This window comes from Balaenoptera musculus, chromosome 13 (assembly GCF_009873245.2).
Source record: "Balaenoptera musculus isolate JJ_BM4_2016_0621 chromosome 13, mBalMus1.pri.v3, whole genome shotgun sequence".
NCBI lineage: Eukaryota > Metazoa > Chordata > Mammalia > Artiodactyla > Balaenopteridae > Balaenoptera > Balaenoptera musculus.
Window position 1 is genome coordinate 5,456,760 of NC_045797.1, and position 12,571 is coordinate 5,469,330.

Genomic DNA, 12,571 nt, shown 5'->3' on the forward strand with positions numbered 1-12,571 from the left:
TCACTCACAGGAGAAGTGGTCACCCAGGGGCCCCGGGAAGGGGACTCGGCCTCAGGACACACCACGTGACCGCACAGGCCCTCAACCTAACAGGACTGTTCCTGCTGCCCTGAGGCTACAACCAAATGCCACACCAAAGGCTTTGCTGCGTGTTGTCCTACAACACCCTTGTCACCAGAAAGGAGAGAGAGCGGGCGCTGAGAGGGTCTCCTGTGAAGGTCTGGGAGGGACCGTGGCCGGGGCAGGGGGAGGGGGACTGGACAGGGCAGGGGGGGCAAGAACTCGGGCCGGCCTGGAATCCCATTTGTCAGGGTCCATCTCCCCGTCTGCATGTCACCCCAAACCTCTATCCCTGAAGCGGGGAGGGGAGGACCCCCGCCAAGATCGCGGGGTCAGCAGAAAAATGACCGGCGGCTCAAAGAGGATGAACAGTCAACAGCGGCGTGACAGCGAGCCTCCTCAAGGGCGCTGGGTAAGAACTCCCTGCTGAAGACCTGTCACAGCAGCGAAACTCAAAGCCAAGGGAGATGGAGTTCAGAGAGAAGTTCCCACAGAACACTTTATCCCTGACCATCGGAAGTTAGCGACACCGACTTTTCTCTTGACTCTTGCAGTTAAGCAGATAAAATTAAACCAGAAAAGAAATATTTAATCATGCCCAAAACACAAGAAGTTAAGAAGCGGAGGTCTGTTTTCCCTACAACGTGCACCTGAGCATCTCTTGTTTATCCGTTCAAGGAGAACTTCCTCCACCAGGCCGATTTCCTTGTTTCTGCAGCAATTCAGTTCAGCACCTGCTACATGCAAGAAGGCTCGAGGCTACTCCGCCAGCTCCACACCCCCCGGAGGAGACTGCTCTCTTGGAAGCTAGTGTGACATCGCAGAATACTAAGAGCAGAGAGAATAAACAAACGCTCTCTACGTGCAGCAGTATGAACGGCTCTCGCAAACGTAAGGTTAAGTCAAAGCAGCAGACACAGCAGTACCTTATGGTTCCCTGCACATCAACCACACACACAGCAAATGTAATGGATCGTGTTAGAGGTCGGGAGGGTGGTTACTCTTGGGGGAGGAGTGGTGACCGGAAGGGGTCACCAGGCGCTCCTGGGCTGCCAGCTACGCTCTGTTTCTTGCCGATTCGTGAGTGGGGTGAGTTCAGTTTTCAGAAATGTCCTGGATTTGTCATTTGTGCACTTTTTTGTATGCATGTCCTACTTCACACACGCACACACACAGAGGCAAGATGCACATGTGTAAGATTTTCTTACAGACTCAAAAACTATGCTAACTTCTTATGAATTTCAAATATACAGAAGTAGAAAAAATAGCTTACAAACCCTCTTGTACCTCTAATCCGGAGTCAACAGTTACTGACCCATGGCCCAGCCGTCCCACCGGCCACCACCGGCCACGACGATTTTGAGCCAAACTGGATACCGTTTGAAGGCAGCACTGACGGCATTTCCTAACAGACGGGGGGAGCGGTACGTGGCAGGAAGGGAGCTGTCGCAGGACGCCAGGGCTTCTGTGCCCTGCGCAGAAGGCGGGACTCTCCCCCGACGGAGAAAGGACACGGCTGTGCGTGGAACAGGCTTCGGGGGAGGACGAGGGACTCACAGGAGACCAGACATCCGGTGAGATGCTGCAGAGAGTCCAGGAGAAGAGTCTGGTCCCCAGGCCCGAGGCTGCTACCCCCGCAGAGGCCTGTGTGCAAAGCCGCGCCCTGCGCTGGCACCCGGAGCTTGGATTTGGGAGGGTTCCCACCATCCCCTGGATTGAGAAGGGTGGCTCCCTGTGCCTGGGTTGTTTGAACAGACTGTACGGTTTATGCTGAACACCTACTTCCCTGCAGGGAGTCTGAAATTTCAGGTACATGCCAGGCAGAGGGTGCTTACGTGCCCAGCTCCAGATAAAACCCCAGGCACTGCGTCTCTGAGGGGCTTCCCTGGTGGAAAGCACTGCACACGTGTTAGGACAGCTCACTGCTGGGGGAATGATGAACCTGACTCTACTGCGACAGGACTCCTGGAAGTTTGTGCATGGATTCCCTTGGACCTCATCCCACGCGCCTCTTCCCTTCGCTGACTTTGCTTTGTGTCCTTCCTTGGTTGTAAATCACAGCTGAGGGTGCAGTTATAGACGGAGCCCTGTGAGTCCTTCTAGGGAATCATTAAGCCTGAAGATGGTCTTGAAGACCTCCAATGCACAACTTTTTTAGTAAGTCTGCTAGGAATGGAAGAAGGGAAGTATCAAGATTTCAAAATAAAATTTTGCATTTATAGCCCCCAAATTAAAAAAAAAAGCTGGCGGGGAGGGAGGATGGGATTGTTACAGTACAGTGTCCATATTTTTAAAAACAGCAATTTAGGTTGTACAAAAATTGCTGGGTGTTTTCTTTAAATTCAACAATTTTGTTTTCCTTAGAAAAATGCCTTCGATTCCTGAAGGGCCAGGGAAGCTGCCTCGGCCTGGAGAGGGCGCGTCAACGATTACAAAGAGCTCCCTCTCACGGCAAGTTCCATTTTACCAAGAGATTAAGAACAGCTCCTTCTGGAGCAACGTTAATCTTTCTATGCCACCCTACATCTGAGAAGAGTCTGCATTAAAAAGACTAAGTGTTTAGTAATTGTTTAAATGAATGAGTTAGTGCAACTTCGTGAACAGCATTTAAAGACACGAAAACAAAAGCCCGCAAACCGTGGTTGACACACGCCCTTTCCAGTCCCAATGAACACAACTGCATCTGACCAAAACCAGGAGTACTTTTTCTTATCTCCAGTAAGAACGGATGGTAATATTTTTCTTTTCCGATTTAATTTTCTTTCTTTTTTGTAAACCACAAAGCAACAGAAAAAATACATACATATTAAAATAAGGACTGTCTCTATTGTTATAAAAGGGAATGTGTATATATATGTATATATGTATGTATGTATGTATGTGTATATATATATATATATATATATATATATATATTTTGCCAACACTCAAAACACTTTGGAAATTCTCCTTTAAAATTGCTAGGACAGGGCTTCCCTGGTGGCGCAGCGGTTGAGAGTCTGCCTGCCAATGCAGGGGACACGGGTTCGAGCCCTGGTCTGGGAAGATCCCACATGCCACGGAGCAACTGGGCCCGTGAGCCACAATTGCTGAGCCTGCGCGTCTGGAGCCTGTGCTCCGCAGCAAGAGAGGCCGCGATGGTGGGAGGCCCGCGCACCGCGATGAAGAGAGGCCCCCGCTTGCCACAACTAGAGAGAGCCCTCGCACAGAGACGAAGACCCAATACAGCAAAAATAAATAAATTAATTAATTAATTTAAAAAAAAAAAAATTGCTAGGACATTCTTCAGAAGCAGCAAACAGAAGCTGAGCGCCACCCATGTGACGGGCTCTGTCCAAAGCCTGGAAAGGCTATGAGAATCCTAAAAGTTAGCTCCCCACAGAGCTTATAACCCAGTACAGAATTAACATAAGCATGCAACGATCATGTGGAAACTGCTCTCCAGGTAGCCATTAAAACAGCCCTAGCAGACAGCTCACAGGGCCAAAGTGGTCATGAAGAACCAGACAATGTGACTACACCAGGGGACAAAGAAGCCACCTGAGGCAGGAGCCTGCAGAGAGGATGGACACAGAGGAGGAGGGCCACCTGGAGAGGTCAGAGAACAGCCGCTCAGGAGGGCAGGTGTGTGTGTCAAAACGCCTTCAGCAAAAGTGATGAGTTATTATCGTTTTCATATCTTTAATGAGAAGGGAACAAAGAAACCCTCATTCACCATGGAAAAATTATATGCTAGACACTTTACATCCATTATATAATTTTAATTCTGACAAAAGCCTGTGAAGTAGGAATTATTATTCCATTTTACAGGTAAGGAAGCTGAAGCTTTATTAAATTGAACTCTAGGCCCTAGTCTACCAAAGGTGTTAACACTGTCTTACAGTAAAAGCCAGGACGTGACTATTAAATAAATGCGGCCGACTTTTGATGAGGCTCATAAACTATAAATTCACTTTGAAAAATATTTATAGGCCTCAAACTTATGTTCACAGGAAAAAGGAGAAAAGTAAATAAATCATTTTTATTAGTTCAGTGACCATTCTAAAAACAAAAGCCAGAAAGGTACTCACTCTTTCTAACCACTAGTAATTTTAAGAGACTCCTTTATTTTCTTTCCTAGAGGAATGTAGTTCAAGTGGGAAGAGCAGGTTTTACTATTATTTATTTATGATTAATGTGTAACACCTACGGTTATTTTTAATATTTTTTATTACAAAACATGAGAATGCTATAAAACACGGTCATACCTCCAAGAGTTCTCTGTTGCAACATTACTATAATTTTCTTGGACAATGAAACCAATACTGACTGTACAACTATTACATGTTTCTCCAAGTGCCCACCAAAACCAGAACACCCTGTTCAATTCATCAAAGATTTGAGTACCTACAACTTACTGGGCATTGTGACTAGTTACCTGGTGCTAGTTAGACCCCAAGTACAGGACACAGAGCTGTGCTCCCAGAGTGAAGTAGGAGATGTCACAGCACAATGAAAAGAAGACCGGGGTGCTATTCTGGCAGTGAGCTATGGAACTCTGGGCAGGTCAATCAATCACCTTCATAACATCGTGTTGTCATCTGTACATAAAATGAAGGCTTTTCAATGTGGAAAACATACAACATCTAAAGTATACAGCTCACCTAGTCTTAACCTTCCTCTACTTATTTACTTATGAAATAGACAAGTACAGGAGAATTTTCATATTTTGTAAGTTCCCAGTTACATTCTTAAATTAGAAGAAATCAATCCCAAATAGAAACACATTCTATCCTTGACAAAAACAAAAAATCTAATCCTTTACAGAATCTCACTGTCACATCCTCACCAGCAGAGTTATCTTTAAAACACATCCACAGGTACCTACTTGCTGAGCAGTCTGGCTTAACCCTAAGTTAACTTCATATTACTTTTTAGGGAAAGAAGGAGAGTGGAATTCAGAAGGAAGAGAAGTAAGTTTGGGGGAGGTTGGGATTAGCAGATGCAAACTAGTATATACAGGGTGGATAAACAGCAGGGTCCTACTGTAGAGCACAGGGAACTATACTCAATACCCTGTGATAAACCATAATGGAAAAGAATGTGAAAAAGAATAGATAATATGTGTAACTGAGTCACTTTGCTGTACAGCAGAAATTAAACACAACATTGTAAATCAATACTTCAAGAAAATTTAAATGTAAAATAAAAAAAAAGAAGAGGAGCAAGCTTTACAGTCAGTCCGTTCCTGTGGCCCGAGTCCCACCTCTGTTCTTCCATCTGTTGCAGATGCAGGGGAGAGGGACATCCGTGAATTCCAGCCGAGCCTGTGCCACACCCGATGCAACGCCTGGCACAAGGCCTTAAAAGCCATCAGTTCACTGCATCCACTCTACACTTTATCACTGAAGATGAATTCTAGTATCTAGTGAACTTTTTAAAGAAGGAAGTATTAGAAATAGTACAAAACACACCCTAGCTCTTTTGTGAAAGGTCCATGCTTATTTGCTCTACACCAGGTGTTCTCAATGGGGTGACATCGCCCTCTAAGGGGATGAAAAGTGGTTCTAAGAGGTGGAGGAAAAAAACCTACCACTTTTATGTATAAAGATACACGTACAGTACATGAGCAGATGTGTGCAGACTGTAAATTTTCATTGGGGTGATTAGGAAAAAAAAATCTTAGAAGTCTTCTTAGGGAGGTGATTGTGAAAATAAGGGTGTGATTGGTGGGGACACAGTGGGACTACTGGTTCTCAAAATTACTGCCATATTTTTTAATTATAATAAATCAAAGCTTAATCAATTTCTAATTAGCTTTAAGAACTTTTCCTCAAGGACTTGCCTTATACCAGTATTAAAATAATAACAGAGAGGTACAACTTGTGACCTTTATCTATAAAAAGGCTGAGGAAGGAAGACAATCCAAATTAGGAAGCTGAAATCTAATATCAAGATCATTCAAATTAAGTTAGAAGTTACTGAAGGTAAGAAAATGCCAGATAAAATTTAGCATCCCACAAGCCTGTACATCATTTCTCTCTCAGCAGCTAAGAGAGAGAAGGTAGTTCGTTAAGGTAGGTAGGAAACAGAAGATAAGGGAAGTGTATTTGGAAGAGGGGGCACACGGCCTGCTGTTGAAGCTGATAGCTGACACTGATGCACGGACCGCTCCCCTGACGATGGGGTCAGGCCCGTGGCCAGCCTGCCGGAGCCCCGGGAGGCTGGGGGCCAGGAGCCAGGAGCAGGCTGTGAGGCCTGCAGCGTCTAACGGGCCTCTGAGGACCCGGAGGAAGGGACAAGAGGTCACGGTGCACGGAGACCTCCCTCCCTTCCTTTTGCTCTCACTCCTGTCTAGACAAGAAAGGCACGTTCAGTACACCGTGCTCCCCTCCACCTGAACAGCGGTAAAGCTGTCAGGCCTCACAGGGCCTTGCTCTGTCACTGGGGTGAGCGGGTCTCCTCCTTCCTGCCTGAGCACGAACGCCCCGGGCGCGAGCATCTGTCTCCTCCTCCGTGGACCCAGCTCAGACGGCGCTCAAAGCCCATCAGAGCCCATCAGACGTGCCCTACATGGGGCCGCTTCTTCTGTGGCACCTGCCTCCCCAGCCTGAGCACGGGCAGAGGCCAGGGTTTACACAGCTCTCACTCTCCCATCTCTAGGAGCATGGTGCCAGGAGTAGGGAGGGCACCCGCCAAGACCTGCCGACCAGTGCCCTGCACCCCCGTGGGCATCAGGCCCAGCATCTCCCCATCCTCCAAGGAATATGCCTCAATTTCCAACCACCAACACTTCAGCTGTTGGGACTAAAAGACAGTCTGCTCTGGTTGATCTGATGGGCAATATCCACCCAGCCCTTAGGGTCCGATCCTATCAGCTCCCTCAATAAGCCTACCGAGAACCCGACATATTTAAAACTGTTAATACTTTCAAAGGTTGCGAGTCAGAGATCTGAGTTCTAGTCAATGAAATCCAACTCGCAACGTGCTCCTGAGCACGCAGGGTCAGGGTCTCTACGCTGGAATCCTTCAACCTGCAGGTGTGAGGGGGCGGCTTCTTTCCTGAGGGTCCGTTAAAGCAAGGGTTTTCAAGCTTGAGGGTGCCCCCGAATCCCCTGGTGGGCTTACTTAAAACCCAGAACTTGGGGCCCCAAGCCAGCATTTCTGCTGCAGGAGTCTGGGATGGAGGCTGAGACACTGCGCTCCTAACAAACTCCCAGGTGCGCCTCCTGGGAGACCACACTCGGAGAATCCACCACTTTGACCCCATCCTACGCCAGGAAGGCCTAGTGAAGGAAGGACCCTGGGGCCGGCCCAGCCCGAAGGCCGGACTTGGGGCAGTGATGGGCTGTAGCGAAACATCAGCCCACAGAGCACCGTTTCACCTCTGTCTGCCGTAAAGCACTATATATACTGTCTGCCTCTGCTCTCTCTGCATCAGCCCAAGAGCACGCGCCCCCCTTTGCCCAAAGCAATTATCAAACACAAATAAGGGCACGGAACTGCATGGCAGTGTTTGGGTATAACGTGGCCCATCATCCAGACGATCAAGCCTCAGCTTTTTAAAGTTATATTCTGAAATATATGCCTTTTCATATAGTTTTGACTTGTGAAACATGTAAATGATTCACACATTCAAAAATTAAATCAGGAGAAAAAGGAAACCCTATAAATGAATCAAAATAGAAACTGAAGCCAGTAGCTGCATATCAAATCGATAAACCATACAGAGAAATCAGTATTTCAAGTAACTTCTGAATATAGCACTCTGTAAATCCCTCACAGATAGAGCCTAAGGACAAAAACAGCTCCAGAGAAATCAAACTTCACTCCATGCCTACTGATAAGTAGTAACATTGTTATTGTAATTCTGAAATGATTTTATGTTTATCAAAGGATAAAGCAAACAAACATATTATTTTATTAGGAACCAAGATTTTTCAGGCTAGGAGAAAAAAGAAAGAAATGTAAAATACACAAGATTTTTAAAATTAAGGAAAAGTTGATTTTGAAAAATATATTCCCAAGCTCCATCTACTAAAAGGGCCTAGAAGCAGAAAACCTCATCAGCAATGAGCACACTTAGCACCCAGATACTGGTTTCTAAATGCATTTCCCACCGACAGGAACTGAGGCTCCTCAGAGGAAGGGATCCAGATTCTGGAAGATGAGCCTCAAATATCTACTTGTGCCAAAAAACAAGGAAATACTCAAAAACTAATGGGGTCATATGAAAGGGCTACAGAAGGCAGTCCTGAAAGAGCTCCCGTGGCCAGATCTGGCATGATTTCATTAAATAATACTAATGGCAGCTACAACTGATGGAAACACATTGAATGAATAAATCTGCCCACGTCTACAGCAGTATCTGGAATAAGAAAGAAGACAAGAAAGGGTGGGAGTGGGTAAGAAAGGAAACTCTTCTTTACAGACTGATGCAAGCTAACAAGCCTAGAAGACAGAATCTGAAAACCACCACCTTGGGCTTCCCTGGCGGCGCAGTGGTTGAGAATCTGCCTGCCCATGCAGGGGACACGGGTTCGAGCCCTGGTCTGGGAAGATCCCACATGCCACGGAGCAACTGGGCCCGTGAGCCACAATTACTGAGCCTGTGCGTCTGGAGCCTGTTTTCCGCAACAAGAGAGGCCGCGATGGTGAGAGGCCCGCGCACCGCGATGAAGAGTGGTCCCCACTTGCCGCAACTAGAGAAAGCCCTCGCACAGAAACGAAGACTCAACACAGTCATAAATAAATAAATAAAAGAACGTGAATTTCTTAAAAAAAAAAAAAAAAACCACCACCTTGCAATCCTAACTATTCACACAGCATCACCTGCAGATTACCTCCCAGTGCAGAGTTGAGGGCGCCCCTCGACGATGGGGAACTCTGCAGTCACCTCCTCCATCAAGAGGTCAAACTGGCTTCACTAACACTGGGACCATCAGGATGGACATGCCCCCCTGACGTCACGCAATAGCAAGAGCCCAATGCCACCAATGAGGTGTTCTTGCCAAAAAAATTCTTGTTCTGTGTCTAATCAAGCCCTCGACCTAATTTCCAGTTTACAGGAAATACAGGAGGAGGAACAAGTTAAAGCACAACATGAGGAAACTATCAGACAAATCCAGAATGTGGGGTATTTTACCGAACAATTGGCTGAGCTCTTCCAAAAGTCGATTTCACTTAAAAAAAAAAAAGAGTAGGAGGGACATGGAGGTGCAGAGGAACTGATCTAGAGCAAAAGTGACAAGAGAGAAGCTAACCGTTGTATATACATATGTACCTCATGTTCTCTACCCAGTTATCTGTCGATGGATATATATACAATGGAATATTACTCAGCCATAAAAAAGAATGGACTAATGCCATTTGCAGCAATGTGGATGGACACAGAGACTGAGTGAAGCAAGTCAGAGAAAAACAAATATCATATGATATCACGCATACATGGAATCTAAAAAAACAGTAAAAATAAACTTATTTACAAAACAGAAACAGACTCACATAGAAAACAAACTCATGGTTACCAAAGAGGATAATGGGGGGGGTGATAAATTAGGTTTGGGGGGTTGACATAAACACACTACTATATATAAAACAGGTAAACAACAAGGACCTACTGCACAGCACAGGAAACTGCACTCAGTATCTTGGAATAACCTATAATGGAAAAGAACCTGAAAAGGAATATATATATATATATACACGTGTGTGTGTGTGTGTGTGTGTGTGTATGTATAACTGAATCACTTTGCTGTTCACTTAAAACTAACACAACACTGTAAATTAACTATGCTTCAATTTTTTAAAAAAGATCTTAAAAAAAAAGCGAGAAGATAACCAAATGTAATGCATAAACCTCCACCAGACTATGACCGTGAAAAAATGGTTGGAAAACCTTTCTCGCCACAACTGAGGATATTGAAATTGACAACATTAGGTGACAATCTGAAATCATTCATCCTCTCAGGTGGTATTATGATTATGACTGTCTTTTAAGAGAAGTGTGCTCAAGTATTTACAAGTGAAGCATCTTGGTATCACAACAATACGCATGTACCACACACACAAATGAAATGTTCAGTTGTTGAATCTAGCGAAGGGTAGAGAATGTTCATTTTCTGAACAGTTCTGTAATTATGAACATTTTCATAATAAAAAGTTGGGTGGGAATTATTAAAATGAAAACACAAAATTCAATTCTCAGAAACAAATCCTGAAGAGTTTATGGACCTCGAGTTGAGAATTACTGATCTAGGTAATTCTTTTTTTTTTTTTTACCTTCCAGAGTGTTAAATAGAAACAATGTGATACCCCAACTGCAAGAAACAAACTCTCAGCCCCTTATGCATGATGGGAATCATACAAGTTTGACATTGAGACACAAAGATTGAAATGAAGGGGCTATCAAGAATTCAAACAACCAACTCAAGTATCCCACAAAACACATCACATCACACACGCACACGTGCATGTCAAACTGGGGAAATCTGAATAAGCTCTGTGGACCGTATCAGTGGCGACTCTCCGTGGCTGCCTTGGTTCTAAGCCATGCAGGCAGACATATTTGCTATAATCTAACAAACACTGGAGTCCTGGTCAAATCCTTAGCTGGCTTTGTTTTGTGCAGGACTTCAGTTGTGACACTGTATTATAGTTATACAAGATGTTACCCCTGGGGGAAACCGGGTGCAGGGTACAAGAAGCTTCCCTGTACACTTTCCTGCAAATTCTTGTGAATCTATAATTATCTAAAAAACAAAAACAACACATTATAGATCTCATGTCCTGGTCTTGTCCGGTTTGAACCAAGAAGAAACATAAAGACATTTGTCTGTCTCGAGCAAATAAATGCCTCCTTTCCAGACCCCTCAGTTTCCCAGACAGCCCCTGGCACCTCACCCCAGGGTGGGACGTGAATTCTCGGTCTGCTTTGTTTTCCAGGGTCACATAATGAAGCGCAGCAGGTGACGCGGACTCGGGGCAGCCGGCCTGGAGCGCGTTTATTCAGGGCTGCTGACAGCTGACAGCTGGGGGCAGAGCCGCCGGGCCACCTCCCTCCCCACACCTGCTCTCCTCTGGCCTTCGGAACCTGAGGAATAACCAGTAGCCCGGTAACAGCCTCCCAATTTCACCTAAGGAACAGGCTCAACCAGCAGGACGAGTCTGTGACGCCTCCTAAGGATAAGCATCCACACCTTTTTGCTCCTGAGATGAAACCACGGAGGACCCGGCTCTCAGCCACGGAACCCTCTACAACAGCCCCTCCTGCTGGAGCTGCAACAAGAAACATGGGCTGCAAATTCTCCCTCCTGCCAGCCTGCTCCCCGGTCCCACCCCGCCAATGCCCTCAGCTTTGCAAGAAGAGCCGAGAGGCAGGCCCTTGACGCGGAGGGTGGGAGGCCTGCTCTCCAGGGACCCCGCTGCACAAGCTCTCCACCCGCAATCACACCTGCTGGGGGCGCCAAGTGTGCCCCAGGCTACAGCACCAAGGTCACTCTGTAGAGAGGTCACTGCATGAAAACAGCACACAAGAAACAGTACTGAGAGGCCCACACAGTAAATGGTTGATTGGGTTTGTATTTTGTTCTGAAGACTCACCGTCTGGTTTTCATTTTACCTGAACACAGGGGTTCTGCATAATTGTTTTTAAAGGAATCTTGAAAATGCCCTTGTCCAACACTGCCTGATTTTTTCAGGCAAGGAAACACCTCTTGTAGGCAGCTCACCAAAAGTGTCTATTACACACATGGGTACGTGTTTTACAGCCGTGCTCACAGAGAGATGATGGTGAGGAAACGCACCAGGGCACCAACAGCAATGACTCTAAGTGGGGGAAGAATGAGGGTTTAACGTGCCTTTTTACTTTCCTATATTGCACACTTTTTTTTTTTAAAGCAATGACCGTACGTTGCACAGGACATCCACAGAGCTGACAAGCTCACTTCGATGCCCTTGGAGATGTCAGCAGCATGTCAGCCAGGGCAGCATGGGCTGAAGCCAGGAAAGAACCTCAACTCTCAGGGCTGGCAAATGCGTCACAGAATTCCCAAAGATGACGTTTAAAATGGTACCCCACGTCTGGCAGTAACCGAGTCAGGCGGGTGCGGATAACTGTCAGACGACAGCAGGCTCCAGCTACACCACCAGCCACCTGCACGGAAGCGTGGACAGAGGCCCGGCGGGAAGGGCCCCGATCGGTCCATGCACAGGGCACTTCATCGATAACCGACTGTGGTATTTAAATCACAGGAAGTCAGAATTTGCGGCTCCTTCACTGCTCTGTAATCTTAAAATTAACATTTAACTGGAAAGAATCCAACAGGATCACTAGAACGCAACAGAATCGCCCAGGAGGTTATGAGAATCTTCTGGCCAGCCAAGCAATGTACTTTTCCATTATTAAAAAATGACAGAGAAAAGAGAGCAGTCACCGCATAAAATGTCACATCTTCAAATATCTGTATAAGGTTCTACCAGTTGCCCCATGGTCCAGAGACCACATTTTCTAACTCTTACTAAAACAATATGC

At 46.1% G+C, this 12,571-nt stretch overlaps 1 protein-coding gene across 50 annotated transcripts in view; it reads right to left on the minus strand.

Moving 5' to 3' along the window:
- Positions 1–12,571, minus strand: part of MAP4K4 (mitogen-activated protein kinase kinase kinase kinase 4) — a 170,440-nt gene that overhangs the window by 76,133 nt on the left and 81,736 nt on the right. The window lies entirely within an intron of this gene.